The 21,801-nt window shown below is 41.9% G+C and overlaps 1 pseudogene; it reads right to left on the reverse strand.

Annotated features, from left to right (window-relative positions):
- Positions 1-909: 909 nt before the first annotated feature.
- On the reverse strand, positions 910-20,452 carry LOC129374865 (semaphorin-4E-like; annotated as a pseudogene).
- Positions 20,453-21,801: the final 1,349 nt, after the last annotated feature.

Genomic DNA, 21,801 nt, shown 5'->3' on the forward strand with positions numbered 1-21,801 from the left:
AATGTCAACCGTCTGACTTCGGTGCACACGCATCAAACTTGAAGCATCCAATGTGTTTTTAAAGTGCAAACGTGTTCAGTGTGAACACAGTCTAACTCCTTGCATTTAAATGCAAGACATTAAATGTCTTGCATTTATTCACGTAAAAATTTTCTGTATTTTTTCAGTGTATTCCGGTGGCCAAACAATGTTTTGTTGCCAAATTCACTGTTGTCTCATTCACTGATAACAAAGTAGGTATAAGTCAAAGTGTAAGTTGGCCAGACTAATCATTTTAGGCATTTATTTTTGGATTGAATTAATAATCTATAGAAATAGTTAAAGGCTGGGAGATCTTTATTTTCCCCCAGGATCTGTGTTTCCTTTTGGAGCAGCAGGAAGCGTGCCGAATTGAGAAACAGAATGCCTGCAGCCACAGCTGCCCTGATAGCAGGACATCGAAGACAAATGGACAACAGAAGTGTTGACACCCAGCAGGACAAGGCATCAAAGATTAGACTTCCCGAGAAACTCTACATTTATGACTTAGAAGAACCAGAGAGCTGAAGTTTTATGACCCAGAGAGACAACAAACAACTGTTTTTATAACCTAAGGAGATGCAAAGACAGATCCTGAGGACTACGCATCAGAGCAACAGAGACTTGTGACTCAAATGTGATAGCTGCATTCACTGTTTGCCCTTCCTATCTCTAAACAGCTCAAAGTGATTCGTTAACTTGACACCTCATTCATTATAAATAAGCACTTCGGAGTGAACACTGGCAGAGACAGACAGAGAAGAAGTCTGTGAACTACTTTCTGCAATCTTTGGAGTGTATTATATCTTCAATCATCTTTCTCATCGTTCTTTATTTAATGTTTGATTAAATGTTTGGGTTTAGAGTTGACACATGGAATGCTGCTCAAAGTTTAGTAGAACTGGGTTGTTCTTTTATTTCACAACAAATCTGTTTGCAATGGTGATTGACTCTATTACACCCTGGATGCTATGGTTCTATTAGTACCACGATCACTCCCACAGTTGCTACACCGGACATGGTTTGGAGATTTCTGTGTGCATTGTTTGCATATGTGAATTACACCAAGAGCACCAAATGAAACAATGACAAAGGTGTAGCGGTGGAGGTGTGAACTGAAGTATCTTCCGCCCTGTCTTCCAATTTTTACATGGTACCGGATCACAGCCATCCTGTGCTCTCTGCCTTTAACTACTTCCACTGTCTCACAGGTGTAAAGGCCTTCATCAGTGAAGGAAGGTGTTAAAACGAGTCCCTGGCTGAGCAGAATGTGTCGGGGACCGGGCTCAAGGATGTTACCAGAGAAGCTCCAGCTGATGGGGAGATTGGTGTCAGGGGAGCAGGGGAGGAACTGTGCCACGTCAACTGTGAGGTGGATGTCGATAATCTTCTTTGACACTGTGGGAGAAGCCAAAGCAGCCATAAAAATTCTCCTACTACTCTCCTCACTAAGGTAAAGGTGTGTAAAGAGCTTTATGTGGGGAATACTTGCAATGAGAGTTTGGGCAGATTCCAACATCACCATCAGTGAGGTTCTGGATCCTGCAACAAATGAATTCAATCCTCTGATTATAAATGTAGCACACAGTGAACATGTCTTAGTTAGTGTGACATACATGGAGAGGTTTGAAGCACCAGCAACAGCAGCACACAGGCCTCTGAGACGGTCCCAGCCACAGTATGGATCTCTGGCTGTAAGGCAGTCGGCACAGGATGTGTAGCGGCTGCAGTCCCTCACACTGAGCTGAGCAACAGCAGTTCTAGTTGCACTGTACAGCTGACCCTGCAGATCATCAGAGTTCAAAGGTTAGCTCCAGGTCCATTTAGTCTACAGACATGTAGCTGTAACCTACACTTCTAGAGGAGAGCTGAAGGAAGCGAATGGGCTGAGGATCCTGAAACAGCTGCAACTCCTCAATGATTCGCCCTCCATCATCACCAGACCACACCGCCTTCTGCAGCCAACCAGAGTCTGAAGGACAGAACCAGAGGTTAACTCTGGTTTCTACAGGGTAACGTGTAAAGTTACAAAGAATGCTGATAAATATGATTTGGTTTATTTAGCAAAATGGTTAGCTATCTAATTAAAGGTGTGTTTTGCAAGTTACATATTTAGTTTGTGAACTAAATATTTAATCTGGAACTATGATATTTAAGCATGTATAACCTAATGAAAATAGATTTTTTTCTATATTACTAGCTAAATAAATGAAAGTATTGTTGGTACATTTTTAACAGTGTAAGTATACAAACACCACACACACATCTCTCTTATGTTCAGAGTGAAACTGCAGGTAGCATTTGCGTGTTCATTGGTCAATACAGCCATTGCCCAGTCTGATCCTGCCAACAACGCCAACATGTGTTAAGTCATTATATATGATCCATTTACTTACTGTTGCTAATAAACATGATGTTGTGCTGCTGTCCATCCAGAGACGTTACTTTGTCAACAACAATTCTTGAGAACTGAACCATAGACCAGACCAGCAGGGGCTTCCCACTGATCGGTTTCACGGCTTGCTCCATCAGAGGGTGGTCCTTCACAAACATCAGGGTTCTGTCTGGGATGTTCCAAGAAGTCCTCACATTGTTCTTTCGCATTTCATCATTAATACACTGATAATACAGATCAGAGATCATGTGAGACTAATCATTTTATTTACTACCATCTAATATGAGTTTGGGTGTCACGCTTACCGAACCAGGGTAAGTGCTAAATATTTTTCCTGTGTACCTCACCCAGCTGCCAGAATCAGTCGCGGACATAACGTTCCCCCTGTAAACTTGCTGGATGTCTGACAGCTTGTAGGCGCAGACAGCAGACTGACTGCAAGTACTGGACGGCTTCCTGCAAAATAAGTGCTGTCACTACCAGGTCAAATAAAACATTAACGTGGAGTACTGAAGAGACTACCACATCAGAATGAAGTGTCAGTGCTTACCCACTTCATACAGAAACCTACCCTGAACTCCTGCCAGAGTTCTTTGGAGATCTGATGATCATCTACTCCATTTCACCCCTCACTTGCAGGTGTGGTATGCATGAGCTAAACCAAATTGTTCCCAAGTGGGAAATATTTTCTACCTGGGAATCCACTTAAAAACCACCTAACACATAAAGCTTCCTCTCTCCAGGTTGGTAAATTTGCATGTTAATGAAGGGAAAGATTTGTGGGACAAAGTCCTGTGGACATATGAGACCAGAGCAGAAATGTTTGGAGAATCATACTTCTGGAAATGAAACCTACCTAAGCCCCAAACCAACAGTTAAATGCGGTGGTGGAAAGTGAATGACTTTGTTGGGAACCATGGACTTGGTTCTTTATGGGGATTTTCTTTTGTCTGATGGTGCTCTCTTCATCCATTAGATGGTGTCTAGAGGTTGCTACACCTTGGAGGGCGTGCCTGCTGACAAAGGTCAGCAGACCTGTGATTCATCACCTAATCACCCAGGAGTATATGAGGAGGAGGCTGCCGGCACTTTGTCACCTGAGTGTTAGCCAGTAATAGTACTCTGTGCCCCTCCTAGCTAGCTCTCTGTGTTTCTCTGAAATTACTTCTAGTAACTCATCCGTGTTCCCTCTCTTGTGATGCCTTGGAAATTCCCCTGTGAAGTCCCAATCCTGGCTTTCTGGATTCCTCCCCTCTTAAAGCAGTGGCTGGTTAGCCACTGATTGCCCAAGTCCCTTCTTCGCCTCTGCAGATCTTCAATAAACTGTTCCTGGATTCCCAGCTGGAAGTCGGTTCGCTCTTCGTTCCTTCACACCTGAACTCACCTGTCCGCCCTCCACCGCAGCCTCTACATTTACCTGCAAAGAACTCACTCCATCAAGATCTCACACTGGATCCAGGATCCCTGGAAATCACGGTATTTCCCTCCTGGCGGATGTTTAACTTCATCTCAAGTAAGATCAGTCTAATTCATCCTGAATTTCCACTTTCCAACAACCTCAAACTCACCATCTCTTTCTCATTGCTCCTCAGAATATGGATGACCCTGGTTGCCAACGCCAAGGACAAGAACTACACAATCTCACTTTTTCTCATTGTTAAAATAAACTTATTTATCTGATCATCTGTTCCCATGGTGGTATTCTGCACATAGGTATAGAAACTAGAACCCATTATGAGAGATTTAGGTTCAGTTTTCACAGATTTGAAAACTCTGAAGAAACTCATGAAGAAAACTCCTTTTCTTCATGAAAAATTCTACTTCTGGTAGATTTATCTTTATTATCATTTGGCACTGGTCGCCTTTATTTGTCAGTAATCCAACAGAAAAAAGACAGTGAGGGAGGAGGAGAGACATGTGGCAAAGGACCCAAGGATGAGAATTGAACTCAGGTCAGCCATATGAATGTCTGACCTCTGTATAGAGACTCTGTTTATAGGGTACCTGGTCTAACCACTGTGCCTTGCAAGATGCCCTCCTGCTAAACTTTATGGTGAAGAAAAGAAAATGCAGTTTGGGAAGCTGAGCTATAGAAGTGCAATGTTACATGACATTAACAAATTGGGGATCCACTTAATAAAGAAGTATTTTGAAGTCAAATGTGAGTCAATATGTTCAACATCTGAAGGGTGGATCAAACTGGGTCATCAACAGAACATTGATTCCAAGCCCAGCAGCCAAGCTGAAACAGAAATGCTGAAAAAGAATCGGCATAAAAACCTGGATGGTGCTTCTCCATGTTTGGTTCTGTATCTAGAGGCAGAGCAGATCTAGAAGCCATGAAAGGTCTGGAAGGTTGATACGACAATATCAAGTTTTTAATAAGCTGAACAGCTTAGCTGGGTACTAAGCTGTTCAGTGATTTATAAAATAGCAACAGTATTTCAAAGTCTGTTCTCTGAGCTACAGGGAGCCAGTGGAGTGACTTTAAAACTGGTGTGAGGTGCTCTCTGTCTTCCTAGTTTTAGTGAGAACGCAAGCAGCAGCATTTTGGATCAGCTGCAGCTTGAGAATAATTTTTTTTAGACAGATTTGTGAACATGCTGTTGCAGTAATCGATGCCACCAAAGATAAATGCATGGATAAATTAGCCCTTTAATCCTAGAAATGTTCTTTAGGTGATATAAGGCAGACTTTTTAACTGTTTATGCAACTCTGAAGGTTTTCAGCCTGATCTTTACTTTCTATCCTATTGACTGAAGCTGCATAATGACTCTAGATCTTTCCTCACTATATGCAAAGATAATAAATAAGTTTTTTTCAGTCTACTTCAAAGGGAACCTATAATGTAAAATTCACCTGTTGTATGTTTTTGTATTTCCATTTGCGTCTATTATGCTTCTGGAAACATCCCAACTGCAAAAAATCATCCAGACTTCTGGAAACAAGCTAATGTATTTGGATTTATGGAAAACAAACCATTTCAACAACCTACGTATTGAAAACCTGAGATTTGACTTACGAGCTCAAGGTGAATGTTGCATAGAAGATGCTGTCAGTCACATTATTTTCATCTTGGAGAAAAAGACATCCTGCACCAGAGACTCTGAACCTTCATCTCCAAACGGGCAGTCCAGACGGGCTTTCAGAAAAGAAGTCCACTTTCTCTGCAAAATTCTCAATCCTCCCAAGTCACCCTGAATCCGCACAAATGTCAGACTTTAATACTGATTCATGTGATGTTTTAAGGGAAGTTTAACATTTAGACACATACTTTACACACTCGTGCGACTCTTGACAGTCGCAACCTGCTGTGTTGATCTGTGCTTCCGAACTCTGTGAGGAACAAGAAGATGCTGTCGTCCTCTTTGGTCTCTGAATGTTTGCTGATTTCAGCAAACTTCAAGGAAATCATGGTGGGTTCTGATATAAAATTATTTTAAATGTATTGTTATGTTTGACAAGAAGATTTCACAGTTAAAGAACCTTTAACTGGGTCAAGCGGCCACCTCACCATTGAGCCAAGACCACATTGGTTCAGTCCTCAGGGAAGGCTTCCTATGTCTTTGGAAAGATGTTACTGTTCCCAGGAAGTTTATAGAACCAGCGGTATACAACGTGTTTCCTGTAGAGAACAGAGGAAAAGTTTGATAATTTCTGAAGCAAATTATTACAAAAACATTCCTGGGATCCACTGAAATCTCCAAAACTGAAAAATTTTTTGTGACCGTCAGCTGATATGATTAATTTTCACACCAAACTGTCAAACAAACCAATCTGTTTGAGCAAGCAACTGATGAGCATTGTTGAGACGCTTACCAAGGTCAAGTACACACATATGCTTCTACACATATTACATTCTCATACTTTCACACAAAGGCCTTTGTGTGAAAGTATGAGAAATAGAGACACAGGCCATGGAAATAGAGACACAGGACATCGGATGACCACTGGGCGTGTTTTGAGATCATATGCAACGAATCTTCCCATTTTTTAAGGATATCCTGTATAGACTCAGGGTCCATTTTCACTTCTAGTCTGTGATGGTAAGGGTCTCTTTTTTTAGTGCTAAAAAAGAATAAAAAAATTAAAGTCTGATTGCTTTTTGTTGGTTAATATTCTGCATGTGTGCTTGCACATTTTTGGTCTATCGGTTTAGAATACACGTTTTTCACAACACTATCAATATTAGTTGGCAGAGATTTTCTCTCTGATTCTCACCTTTTCTGCTATTGTATTTAAGCATGGGGATAAAAATCATCGTACCAACCATTCATCAGGGAAGCAAACTTTTCATCGGGCTTAAAAGGAATTTTCCCCCTGCCATTCTGGAAACTGTCTTCCATGGTAACATTTCCTTCCTGAAACATCTGAAAAAATATTCAGTATTTATAATAATTTAGAAATTATGCTTCTAATTCTTCCTACACAATAAATGGTTCTGATACTGAAGGACAACAATTCCAGCCTTAAGCATTGGAGGAACGTACCAGGTGTGTGCAGGTAGGGTCGAATGCTTTGGTTCCACAAACCAGAATTTTGCCATCATCCTGAGTGTGCATCATCGTGATGTAGTTGTCACATTCCTGTTAGAAGAACAGCTATTTCTCCAGACTATGTTAAGATGAGGGAGAACATTTGACATTTCCTTATTTTAATGAGCTGTAGTGTACCTCGATGCTCCTGCCTTTCACCTTACACAGAGCTTTTTCTCTAGAGGTCACCATCCAGTTAATCTAACAAAAGACAAATCAGGAAGTCAACATGTTTATGAGGAGATGCATGTGAAATTCCTTCATTAGGTATGAATCTAAAAAGAGGAATATCTATCATAAGGGGCACATTTTGTAAAGATATACAGTAAAATTTTGACAGCAATAAGAAGAAAAATTAAAGCTGCAAGTAGAGTTGTAGGCCCTCGCAGCTCAGTGGTTTTCCAGCCTTACGGCAACCACAGGAGCTCCAGCAACACCACCAGCTCAGCACGTTGATGCTGTTGCGCAGTTCTCATACCTGTCCACCAGATACACACTTATGTGATCAGCAGTGCTCCCGGATGATGCGCAAAAAATCTGGTGCAGATCACTTGATGTCTTGATAGCTGTTGGAATAACCTGAGGCTCAGTGGAGTCAAATTTCAATTTCAAGTGTCAAGAAAACCCAAGATCATCCCACTTCCACATGCTGGCGATTTTAGTTAACAGTAACAATAAATAAAGTTGCCTTTTAAATTGATTACACAAGTAACATCTGGACCCAACAGTAGACTTAGACTTCAATCAAATAAATATGATTAAGTGTGTTGTTTTGTCTCTTGCAAACTTAGCTTTAATTATTGTTGGATTTTTAGATAAATACAAAGATAAATATTCAAGATTAGGAGACTATAAGGGTTGAGAAACCTTTGTTTGCCCCTGGGATCTGTGTTTCTTTTATCTTTGAAGGAAGCAATGAGTTTGTCACATTGGAGACGGATGGCCAGGGTGACAGTTGGCCTGGTAGGAAGAATGGGTCGTTTGCATACAACTGAGAGTCTGGGGAACTGAACTTTACGACCCCAGAGGGGGGCGGGAACTGAACCAGAGAATCCCGGGAACGGAGCAGGATTGCCCTGACAGGAGGACAAAAGGACCACAGATGCCAACCAGGGATAAGCAGTTCACACCTAGCAGGAGATGCAAAGACAGTACCTTGAGAATCTGTATTCAGTTTGCCACTTCTTCTATGCAAATGATTTGTAATTAAACTACGTATCAATGTAATAAAATATGCAGTTGCAGAGAAGCACGTTAGAACTGGTCCGGAGACAGAGACAACGGGATGTCTCTGAGCAGAGTTCTCTGTTCAATTGGAAGATTGCATTAGAAAATATAACTGTCTTCCTGTGTCCTTATTAATGTTAAGCGAGAGTGTTAGGTAATAGATCCAATAATAATACTTCTTTATTCGATCTAATCATCAGAAATCATAGTCAGAGAGCGCTCAGACAGAAAGAGCAGGTTTCCAGCTTGCAGATTTATAAAAATAGTTGAGACTGTTCCTTCTTTCAAAGCATAAAAGTTTTAAAGAACGAATTCTAAACATTTTGAGTAATTAGATAAGATTTAAATTAAAATGCTTATATTAATATTGGTTTACTTATAACAATACTTACACTTGTGGGAACAAGTAACAGTATCTTTGATATCAAATAATTACAATAATAGATTATTCTTGGTTTCTTTTCAGAACATCTGCAATAACTCACATGATTTTAATAAGAGTAATAAGTTGGGATTATCATAAAATTATAAATGAATGCTAAATCAAAGAAACGAAAAGGGTTATGAATGTGATTTTGACATTGAACTTGAAATGGTGTAATACATAACTGCTATTAAAGATCACTGATGATGTGTTGAGGTAGATAGTAGGTGAAAGGTCAGGGGTAAAATGGGAACTAACGGGAGAGCAGAGATGACCAATGCCTTACTTGGAGATAGATGAACAACTTAAATGTTTCAAGGAAAAGACACGGGAGGAACGTTGAGCAACCCTGAGACATTAGCATAGACATCAGGACAAAATGTCTCTAAGACAGTGATGGATATGAGTTTATCTGTCCAAACAAGTTACCCAATAAATCAAGCACAGCAACAGTGTTAGCCAATGCAAATGCACCGAAAGCGGATATAAATGTGAGAGACACCAAATTTATTAGTTTATAAGGTACCCCACCAATTCTGTTTTGTTTATGATAAGTTAATTCATTGTTCATTGTAGTTTATTCATTTCTTCTGAACTTGGTTTTGTATCTGTCTTGTGAATTTATCTTTGGTAGTCATATTTACTTTATGTCAGTGAATGCGTCGCTGTCGTTCAGCAGTATTCTGTTTTCCCCGTTCTGCTGGGTAGCGTTAGGTGTTGACAGGCGGACTTTGTATGAAGGTAAATAAAACCTTTTTTATAATCAGCAAAGACAACTCCGGATCTCATCGGTGCTGGAGCCCAGCAACATAAACCCTATATAAGGGGAGAGCAAAAGAGGAATCTTTGGTTGGATCCTCCAGGCAGCTTCGAGCCAAGACCGAGATGGACAAAGAACTCTGCAGCTGAAGAAGAGCCGGGGCCACAGAGCTGAAGACTGTCCTGCGCACGGGGACCAACCCGTCAGCCCCGTAACATGTGGCTTCAAATCGCACTTCTCTCATCGGCTGGGTTCAGACCCCAAAGACAAAGATGAAGAGTAAGGCAAAGAAGAAGAGCAAGGCAAAGAAGAAGATCAAGGCAAAAGCCAAGGCAAAGATGAAGATAAAGACAAAAACCAAGGTAATGATAAAGACCCAAGTCCTGTGTGACCTCACCATCACTGCCAGGTGAGGTCAGACCAACAGAGATCCCTGCCTTCATCATGGATCCAGTTCTGGGATTCGAAACACCAAACTCCGTCCATCTCTCTCAAAGGTTCCCTTTTTAGTTCTTAATATCAGCGTTAGGGAAAGATAGGCTAGATGATTGATTTGACTTATTTGATTATTTCTGCTACTTAATGAAGCTGTACTAACTCTTGAAAAAATGCCTTACTAAAAAAAATATATAAAAGATGTTGTTGACATTCAATGAATGAGTCACCACAAAGTTCTTTGATGGTAGTAAAATTGCTGTGATGTTTGATTCTGGGGAGGAAAAAGTAGAAAATGTTTTATAGGTTGCTTTAGCCCAAAACAACATCCTTGGGACTCGCCAGAGTCACTAGAACCATCCTGGTTCAGTAACAAGTGCACCTTGTAATAAAGAGAAGGAGCGACCGTTAACAGATGTGCTCTGTGAAACTAGCTGGCTGCAGGCTGCTCAGTCTGGCTAATTCACAGGGGGAAGAAGGACGAGACATCTGGATGTGTGCGAATCTTATTCAAAGCCAACTTAAACATAGTTTACTGCAGATCTGGACAGATTTAGGAAACTCAATTCACCCGTTAGATGGAGAGCTGGTATCACATCTCTCTTCGGAAGAGGAAGTAGTGACTGAGAGATCAGAGAGTGAAAGAAGGGGGGCATATTGCACAACAACACAAGCTATTGGGTTTGTCGTTAACCTGGAAAGATCTCCCCTTTTTATGCCAGTTCTAACACAGAAAACATCATAAACACTTGAGAGATTGACGTAAACTTGTATTTTGTTTACTTATAATTATAAAACATGTATTTTTATATTTTGTTTTACTGACAATTACAAAGCAATAGAAGCAATAGAATTTTAAATTAGCACAATAGTACATAGGCTAACCTTTACGTTAAGACAAACTTAGATAAAGATCCAAACCAAAACAGCTGCTCACTCTGAACTTACATAAATTCTATAGGGAGGGTTTTACAGAAAGAGAGACCTAGACTCCTTAACTGATCTATAGACAGAGAGTCTGTCTGCCAGGCAATTAACAAATACCTAGTTTGGTTCAAAAGTTCACTAGGATCTTAAAACTTTTTATAAATAATTTTATCCATACTAGAATTAAATATATTTCTTTAAGCATCTTTTGAATTAGTTTTAGATCCAAACTTGTAGTTATTATTTAGCATTAAATTTTGTTTCAGTAAAACACAAACACGTTCTAGTTCAATCACTGAGGCAGAAAACCAAAACAGACATAGGTTGTAAATTTTAGCCGAAGAGGGTTAGCAGGAAATGCCTGGTATGGCAAAGTCCCAGTTTGACAATCTATATATCTGCCTTTGGGGCTCTTTAGCAGAGGTAATAAAAGTAACATTACGACAGCCCCCACAAAGGGAAAAACACACCTCCTAATGCATATATTTAAATTTAGAGAAAGGCACAGGCTTATAAAAGTTTCCGTTTGCAACAGAGAATTTGAATTGCTTTCTGCCCGAGTCTGCGATTCCCGGAAAATGCATTATCTGTGCTTGCTTTCTTTCAACTCGTGCAATTATTTCTGTTTTGTCACGTCTTGGACTTTTGATAATCTGGGTGAGATTGCTTATTGTAACATTCCTTTGTTCATTGATTTTCTGTGGATAAAACTCAAGATATCTGAAGTCTGATGTCGTATGATTGCTATTTCTCCCTGCGCATATTGAGGCTCAAGAATCCAGGATCAGAGGAGAATTAACGAGCTAAATCAAGTTATTTCTCTTTAATTCTCAACACAATAAATTGTCGTTTAATTTATTGATGTAATAAAAATCAGATGAAGAAATAAAAAATGGTTAATTAAATGTTAATATAATTAATCTCAGACGATAATTAAAAGAAGTTATGTTTGAAGAAATACATTAAAAGATGATTGTGTTTAATGATTTATGACAATCACACAGCAAATAAAGAATTGTAACTGAAATAATCCTACAGTTGTGAAGTATAGAGATGTGGAGGGACATGTAGAGGTAAGAAGAGACATGTCTTGAGTGGGAGAGGCAGCAGAAGTTCAAAAAAATGAAGTGAATCCAAATGGTCAGAAGACAAACAAAAGAAGTGCAGAGGGCATTAACCAAGTGAGGGGATGATCGGTACTTTCCATAAAGTAATCAAATGCTTAAGAAGTCACGTACGCTGTCTCCCCACACACAACCACAAGATAGGAGGAGATAAAAACCGTGAAAAAGAGGAAGAGAGGTTCTTAGTCTCCAGTCCAGAAGTCAAGCTAACAAGAAGATGCAGACACAACATCAGCAGAAGGCCGCGCCCTGGAACCAAAGGGAAGCGAAGACTCTGCACTCCTAAAAAAAGACAAGACCTATCGACCCTCTGCCCTGGTTCTTCATTCGACTGCCGCTCTGCACTCAACCCAAGGATGTCAAGGTTGCTGCAACAGACTTGGGGATTAGACAAAGGTCAAAGGAGTGATGAAGGTCTGAGTGTTTGAAGGACAACAACCAGCTCTGCTTTGTTTCTGGTCAAAAGAGGATTTGCTGTACAAAGACAAGACTCTGACTAAGGATACCAAAGCTCTCTGTTGCTGAGATCATCCATCATCTGGGTATGAGTTGAACTGCACCCTAAAGCCTGACTCAGTAAATTAGTGACAGAGTTTAGGGAAAGATTTGGGGTGATTTTGCTTAATTTGATTTTTATTCTTAACTTGTAATCATTGATAATTAATCTTTTAGTCATTTACCTCTGCTAAAGGCTTGCTTAAAAAGATGCATTAAAATTCTAATGAGATTTGTGGACAGTGAAATTAATTGAGTCATCTATTGATTCTGGTTTCTCTTTTTTGTAAAACACATGAACATGATTCTAGAAATGTGGTGGCTTCAGACTTTCCCTTAGTGTTTGTAAAATAATGACCTTGGGCTTTATGTTGAGCCACTACAAGTTGACTAGCCAGTAACAAGTGTTCACTGTTGACAGAGAGAGCTGCCGTTAACAAAAGTGGTTATTGGAGTTATGCAGTTGTGAGGACTACTCAACTGAATGCTGCTTAAGTAAGTAGGGTCGCTTTTGGATTGTAGGTAATTAAAGATAGATGAATCTCTCGACACCAGCTTAGACAGATTATCTCTCTTAGACCTGTCTCAGGGTAAGACTCGAAGGTTTTAGAGATTTTCTGGACCCGTTAGACAGAGAGCTGGTCAGTAGTCAATCCATGGGAGTTGTGAGTTTTAGGATGGTGCTAGCTATTGTGCAATAACAGGTTATTTAGAGGTTAACAAAGGTCAATCCTAACAAGTTTAGTGAAAATAGGATGAGTAGTGTGATTTACAGAGAACAGTATGGAAACAGTCAGGAATTAACATTTGCCATTCAGCCATGCCCAAATGCTGACACCAACAGAATTTACCGTCTATTTCTGTTTAACACAGGCTGAAATCTACATCAACCACAGAGTAAACGGAAGAAACATTGTAGGGAAACAGGTTGAATGGAGGCAGGTCTAAGATGTTGTCAGGAAACGGCCATGTGAGCGTGATGAGCTTTGGTCTGTAATGATACAAATGAAGTTTGATGCTGCTGGGAGCTCGTATGAGGAAGTTATTCCACCTTGATTGATGGCAAATGGTCAGATTTGAGACTTGGCAACGGTCACATGCTTTGATGTACAAAAAATCCTTTGATAAGTTTTGACCTTCAATGCTTCAAGACTGTCCTTTCTGACTTAATTAGGTCAAGGCAATCAGAGATGGAGCTTTCCAAGAAAAAAGAGTCACTTCCTGTTCTGAGGGGGTGGGGCTTAGATGATGTCAGCATATGATGACAGGATTGTCACATCAATCAGGATCACTTATCAATCAGTGAATCAAATGTTAATTGTATAGCACATTCCAGGAGCAAGTCATTTCAAAGTTATTTACATCATAACAAACACAAAAACACAAAGTCATGCAACACAGAATAAACAATCAGAACATGCCAACTTATGCAAAGTTGAAAGTTACAGCATTTTGTTTGCTTTGGTGAGTACGCCAAGTTTGCCACTCAGCCATTCCCGCTGAACTAATATGAAAGCTAATTTTTTTGATAACTTTTAAAGTCTCACCTTATACCTGCATTCCTAACCAAAAAGTAAGCAAATAGGGTGACATCCTTAGGAGTTAGTTAAATTTTGAGGTCTGTAAAAGTTAAAAATCGCCAAAGTTTCCTTTGGCTTTTTGAGTCGAAAGCCATTTTGTGGCTTTCGACTCAAAATGGGTTCCTCCCTGTATATTCTAGGGAGTACCTAAAAGTACTCCCTAGAATATACAGGGAGGGCTCTACCTATGTACCAAGTTTTAGATTTCTACGGTTTGTCCTATCTCACGTTCTGTGGCGCTGCACTTGTGATTTCACAGGAATCCAAACATTTTAGTTAGAGGACAATTTTGGATGAACTTTGGAGAGTTTCATCCATCAGTTGTTCTATTTCTATTTAACACAGAAAATAGAAATAGAAAAGGCATATATAGTTTGTCTGAAAAATAAGAAATCACGTGGTTGCACTAGGCCTTTGCAGCACTTTGCAGTTCAGACCTAATGAGTTGGGGTCAATTTTTCAGTCTTATTTTCATCAGGTAATTCATTAACTTATAAATATCCCACTGTTAAAATATTTAGCTGAGTAACTAAATATTAAGCTTAAAAATATTTTGTTAGCAAACTACATATTTAGGAGAAAAATATTTAGTTTTCAAGCTTATTATTTAGTTTACTATCTAAAACTAAATAATTAGCTTGGTAACTAAATACTTAGGTTCAAACTTCATATTTTCATTGGAGGGGAAGCAGCCTAAGAGGGGAGACCCAAACACTTGGGCCAGCTCCGAGGCCAGCAATGAAACAGTCCCTCCAGCACGTCCGGGATCCTCCCCGGGCCTCCCCTGGTGGGACATGAACACCTCACCAGGGAGGCATCCAGGAAGCAGATGCCCAAGCCTCAATTAGCTCCTCTCGACATGAAGGAGCAGCAGCTCTACTCTGACTCCGTTCAGGTCTCACCCTATCCCTAAGGGAGATTCCTGACACCCTATGGGGAAACCCCATTTCGGCCGCTTGTATCCAGGACCTTGTTCTCTCAGTCATGACCCAAAGCTCATGACCATAGATAACAGTAGGAACGTAGATCGACTGGCTAATCGAGAGCTTTGTTTTTGACTCAGCTTTCTCTGTTAACCACAACGGACCAATACAGTGCTGCTTCACTGCAGGTGCTGCTGTAATCCATTTGTCCATCTCCTGCTCTCTTCCCTCATTCATGAACCTAAAGTTACTTAAATTCCTCGACTTCAGGCAGGACACCCCCGCCCCGACCCTTATTATTATTATTATTGTGTGTTTGTTTATTTAATATTGTATTTGACTTTTTGCACGGGAGTTGCAATAGAAATTTTGTTGAATCCTGTTCAATGACAATAAATGCTATTCTATTCTATTCTATTCTGATCCTCATCCCAGCCATGAACTGCTCCAGCGAGAGCTTCAGATCACGAACCGATGAAGCCAATAGGACCACACAATTCGCAAAAACCAGAGATGAAATCCCAAGGCCAATAAAATGGATCCCTCAACACCTTGGATGGTCAAGATATTCTGTCCATGAAAGTAAAGAACAGAATTGGTGACAAAGGGCAGGCCTGGTGGAGTCCAATTCTCACTGAAAGCTAGCCCAACTTACTGCCACAAGTCATACAGGGCCCTGACAGCCCGTATCAAAGGGCCCTGACAGCCCGTATCAAAGGGCCCTGACAGCCCGTATCAAAGGGCCCTGACAGCCCGTATCAAAGGGCCCTGACAGCCCGTATCAAAGGGCCCTGACAGCCTGTATCAAAGGGACCTGACAGCCTGTATCAAAGGGCCCTTACAGCCTGTATCAAAGGGCCCTGACAGCCCGTATCAAAGGGCCCTGACAGCCCGTATCAAAGGGCCCTGACAGCCCGTATCAAAGGGCCCTGACAGCCTGTATCAAAGGGCCCTGACAGCCTGTATCAAAGGGACCTGACAGCCTGTATCAAAGGGCCCTTACAGCCTGTATCAAAGGGCCCTGACAGCCCGTATCAAAGGGCCCTGACAGCCCGTATCAAAGGGCCCTGACAGCCTGTATCAAAGGGCCCTGACAGCCTGTATCAAAGGGCCCTGACAGCCTGTATCAAAGGGACCTGACAGCCTGTATCAAAGGGCCCTGACAGCCTGTATCAAAGGGACCTGACAGCCTGTATCAAAGGGCCCTGACAGCCTGTATCAAAGGGACCTGACAGCCTGTATCAAAGGGCCCTGACAGCCTGTATCAAAGGGCCCTGACAGCCCGTATCAAAGGGCCCTTACAGCCTGTTTCAAAGGGCCCTGACAGCCTGTATCAAAGGGACCTGACAGCCTGTATCAAAGGGACCTTACACCCTGTATCAAAGGGCCCTGACAGCCTGTATCAAAGGGCCCTTACAGCCTGTATCAAAGGGCCCTTACAGCCTGTATCAAAGGGCCCTGACAGCCTGTATCAAAGGGCCCTGACAGCCCGTATCAAAGGGCCCTGACAGCCCGTATCAAAGGGCCCTGACAGCCCGTATCAAAGGGCCCTGACAGCCCGTATCAAAGGGCCCTGACAGCCTGTATCAAAGGGCCCCGACAGCCCGTATCCCGTATCAAAGGGCCCATACAGCCCGTATCAAAGGGACCTGACAGCCTGTATCAAAGGGCCCTGACAGCCTGTATCAAAGGGACCTGACAGCCTGTATCAAAGGGCCCTGACAGCCCGTATCAAAGGGCCCTGACAGCCCGTATCAAAGGGCCCTGACAGCCTGTATCAAAGGGCCCTGACAGCCTGTATCAAAGGGCCCTGACAGCCTGTATCAAAGGGACCTGACAGCCTGTATCAAAGGGCCCTGACAGCCTGTATCAAAGGGACCTGACAGCCTGTATCAAAGGGCCCTGACAGCCTGTATCAAAGGGACCTGACAGCCTGTATCAAAGGGCCCTGACAGCCTGTATCAAAGGGCCCTGACAGCCCGTATCAAAGGGCCCTTACAGCCTGTTTCAAAGGGCCCTGACAGCCTGTATCAAAGGGACCTGACAGCCTGTATCAAAGGGACCTTACACCCTGTATCAAAGGGCCCTGACAGCCTGTATCAAAGGGCCCTTACAGCCTGTATCAAAGGGCCCTGACAGCCCGTATCAAAGGGCCCTGACAGCCTGTATCAAAGGGCCCTGACAGCCTGTATCAAAGGGCCCTGACAGCCCGTATCAAAGGGCCCTGACAGCCCGTATCAAAGGGACCTGACAGCCTGTATCAAAGGGCCCTGACAGCCTGTATCAAAGGGCCCTGACAGCCTGTATCAAAGGGCCCTGACAGCCCGTATCAAAGGGCCCTGACAGCCCGTATCAAAGGGCCCTGACAGCCTGTATCAAAGGGCCCTGACAGCCTGTATCAAAGGGCCCTGACAGCCTGTATCAAAGGGACCTGACAGCCTGTATCAAAGGGCCCTGACAGCCTGTATCAAAGGGACCTGACAGCCTGTATCAAAGGGCCCTGACAGCCTGTATCAAAGGGACCTGACAGCCTGTATCAAAGGGCCCTGACAGCCTGTATCAAAGGGCCCTGACAGCCCGTATCAAAGGGCCCTTACAGCCTGTTTCAAAGGGCCCTGACAGCCTGTATCAAAGGGACCTGACAGCCTGTATCAAAGGGACCTTACACCCTGTATCAAAGGGCCCTGACAGCCTGTATCAAAGGGCCCTTACAGCCTGTATCAAAGGGCCCTTACAGCCTGTATCAAAGGGCCCTGACAGCCTGTATCAAAGGGCCCTGACAGCCCGTATCAAAGGGCCCTGACAGCCCGTATCAAAGGGCCCTGACAGCCCGTATCAAAGGGCCCTGACAGCCCGTATCAAAGGGCCCTGACAGCCCGTATCAAAGGGCCCTGACAGCCCGTATCAAAGGGCCCATACAGCCCGTATCAAAGGGCCCCGACAGCCCGTATCAAAGGGCCCCGACAGCCCGTATCAAAGGGCCCTGACAGCCCGTATCAAAGGGCCCTGACAGCCTGTATCAAAGGGCCCTGACAGCCTGTATCAAAGGGACTTGACAGCCCGTATCAAAGGGCCTGCTACCCCATACTCCTGAAGAACCCCCCACAGTGCTCCCCGAGGGACCCAGTAGAACGCTTTCTCCAAGTCCACAAAACACCGGTTGGGTGAACTGAGGAGAGCTGACCCATTGTTCCACAACCACCATGACAGGCTAAATAACTCAAATTCTTACAGTTAATTATTGACTGTGTATTTCCAAAAACGTTCCGCCATAATCTCCTTCTGCTTTTTGTGTATTTTCAATTATGTTTCACCACCCAAGCCCAGTTCCTACCTCGCCTGTCTTTTCAGTGATGTCATCCAAACGCAGCATGATGACCTTTCCTCTGGCTCCGATGAAGAGCAGACCGATGTCTTCTCTGACCAGCAGGGAGCTCAAACCATCAAAGTCGAGCTCCTCAAACAGCTTCAGGTTAACATCTGAGGGAAAGAATCCAACCGTTATCCTCAGGCTACTTTAGAAATCAGAGCATTTACTTCCGTGTGATGTTACTGTGGTGTTAATGTTTTTGACACTGACACTCATATGGACCCCATATTTATTAATTGGTAGACTTCTGAATTTAGACGATCTTCCTATATTTTATTTAGATATATCAGAGTAATGGGGGTAAAAAACATGCTCATGTTACATTGGTATTATTTTTATCCTTTTCAAGACACTGGAGTTTGTGTTTACAATATGACAAAATGTGGAAAAGTTTATTTGGTATGAATACTTCTGCAACAGTCTGGACATTTAACTGTGTTTGCAGGTGCCTCATGTCATAGGATTGTGTTTCCATGTTTTGGGTTGTGGCTTCTTAAATGTTATTTTAATCAGATCACTTTTATTGACATAATGTGATATAATAATTTTTATCTAAAAGTTGTTTTTATATATGCACACACTTGCTCACACATGCACATATTAGTTTGGAGCTGACTTCTCCACGGAACATCCTCTTTAGAGCATAACTGTTAGGTATCTCGGGGTGTTTGTTCCTGTTGATGGGGTTTTTTATGTTTTTTTTCTGCAGTGCCATCATTCACCCACTAGATGGTGCCAGAGGCAGCCTCCCGACTGGGCGGACCTGCGGTTCTGCACACCTGTTAATCATCGTCTATTATCCCGAGGGATAAGAGGAGTGGACTACCTGCACTTCTGCGCCCGAGTGTTGCCAGTAAACCAACTCTTAGAATCGTTTTGTTGCTTTCCTGTTAAAGGTGTTGTTTCCTGAGACATTTCTTGGAACCACCTCGTGAAGACCTCATTGTGGGTTTTTTTTTCTGGATTGTTCCTTCCTCGTGACGCCGTGGACTGTACCCACTGGTTGCCCGAGTCCCGCTTTCATCTTCGCCGAAGAACCTCAAGCAGGATTAGGATCTGTCAGTCAGCAGCTGGTCCGCTCCTCTGTTTTCCCCTCTGCCACAGCCACCACCAGTGATACGAAACCACTTCGATCTGTCTGGCCTCTGGAACCCTGGTCATCACCCGAGCCCAGCCGAATGGAAACGAAACCCCTCTGAGTCCCCGGTCACCCCCCCCCTCACACAGCTTTTTCTTTCACCATCACAAGTAAGATCTCTCCTGAATATCACCATAGCTCATATTTCTGACTACCTGTAAACTCACTATCTCTTCTGCTCCTTCCGCAGCGCTCCCTCAGCTCCATGAGCTTCCTTTTCCCTGGACCTAAATCGCTTCCTCCCGTTTAATTATTTTTTTTCAATAAACTACCTTTTACTAATTCCAGTTCTCCTGTGGTTAGAAAATTAGAATCAAACATGACAATAACTTGGTTCGGTGCCTAAAAGGACTTTAATCCTGTTGTTCTGACCACTCTGTTTTTACTTCCTTCAGTACACTTGGCAGTGGTGCAGTGCTGAACTAGCAAACTATTTCTGTTATTTTTATACATTGTCAATACTTACTTTGCTTTACAAAAATGGACTATTGGTTTTCACTCTGTTTCCTTGGTTACTAGGGAGAATCCCACTCCCAAGATAGAGTCCAGGTAGAACACTCACCTGAGAAGGAAACGCTCCGGCGGGGTTTCAGGCTTTGGGCAAATCCTCCACTCATAATGATCAGGACATAAAGGAGCTCTACCTGACTCTTCATCATACCCTCAGACAGGAAATGAAGAAAAACACATTTTATATAGCAGTTGTTATGGAAACAGCAGTTTTTGTCTTGTTTTAAAGTTGGACATCACAGCCTATTATAGCTAGAAGTTGTTAGCTGAAATGTCTCTGAAATATTCTGGATTTATGAATTATGAAATGAATCTCACAAACAAGTTTATTTACCTCTGATCCTTCCATTAGCATCTGTAGCATCTTGCTTAGATAATGACTAAACCATGCGTTATGTTTTATGCTGTTTCGTTATTTAAACAGTAAGTACGCTTAAGAAGAGCATTCTTGAGTACGGTGGATTAAAACATTCATTTTGTAAAAAAAGGTTGTGATGGCTTACCTGGTATGGGTGATTATGTAGAGGCAACTTACTTCTGATAACTCAGAAGAACCAAAACATGTTTATTTTTAAAAGCAGGGGCAGCATCCTTTGAAGGCCAGATTTGTGGGTTGATTGCATCATAGCATGGCAACAGGGACTGTCTGAATTCAATGACTCCTCCAAATGCATTCACCACATGCGTCCTTTTCCCCAGATTTGAAGGAAACGTCCGGTGCATCCTTCATGACCTTCTGTATCCCATGTTTGCAAAGTGGGTGTTCAGACAAGGCGGCAATAGAATTACCATTTCATAGTGTGATAAAGCCAGCTCCAAAACAGTGCAAACAATGTAGGAAATATTTACAATACAGACATAAATATATTGATTATTACACTATTAAATCAATCAATTTATATATACATTCACACATGCACATATAATGCACATATAATATCTTCTAATACTAAAGCCCAGTTCACACAAGTTTTGAAAAGTCGTCAAATTCTGAAAACATGAGACCACACATTAGCCGATTTAAAATCGTAGGTGTAACAGATTCAATCGTAGAGTGTGAGGTTTCACTCAAAGGCATTCCAATTCCATTTACAAACAAACATGGACAACGACGTAGCAGTGGAAACTTTAGCTTGCGGACTTATTTTAACCCAAAAAAGACGTAACCAAAAATCAAAGCTTTGGATTAAGAACTGGAGATATCGCGAGCAAGGATTATATTTGTTGCATCGCAACATGGAGGTGAGGTTTGTTTTCTTTTTTTCATAAAAAATACTGTTTTTAATGTTTTTGGTTTTGTCGTTTAATTAATCGTTTTCGTATAATTTTTAGCAGTTTATGTTGTTGTAGAATATATGCATATAACAGAATGACTGAAACATCAGAGCAGCTTAAAGTAGAATAAAACATTTCCTGCATATTCATTTTTAGAAAATCAGATGGCAGTTATCTTTTTTTCCTCCCAACTGACTGAAAGCTTACTGTATTCCAGCTCCTTTAATTGAAACTTATTATATTGTTTAAAATTGTATTACGACTGCAGAATAAAATCACATGCGCCATTTCAACCAAAGATTGGAATGTGTTTCTCAACCAGATGTACTCTGTCCATTAATTTTATAATTATCTCTCATTTAAAAAAAAAAAAACAAAACAACATTTTGGGGGAACACCACAGACATTGCGATGAATGAGCCAAGATGATTAAACACGTTCATTATCCCCATTTTATATCAAAGCGGTCCCGACGTTCCACCGACTGGACCCCAGCAGAACACACCACACACTACAGGACGATCAGTTTCGATTGTGGGAAGCGACAATCTTAGAACTCAGAATGTTCTAAGATTGTCGTAAGGGCAAAATTGGGCACGAAAATCATGTAGTGTGAACTGGGCTTAAGTCTTTGTTTTTTTATGGAATTATTAGCATACTAGCAT

The sequence above is a fragment of the Poeciliopsis prolifica genome, unplaced genomic scaffold, assembly GCF_027474105.1.
Source record: "Poeciliopsis prolifica strain line A6 unplaced genomic scaffold, Auburn_PproV2 SCAFFOLD037, whole genome shotgun sequence".
NCBI lineage: Eukaryota > Metazoa > Chordata > Actinopteri > Cyprinodontiformes > Poeciliidae > Poeciliopsis > Poeciliopsis prolifica.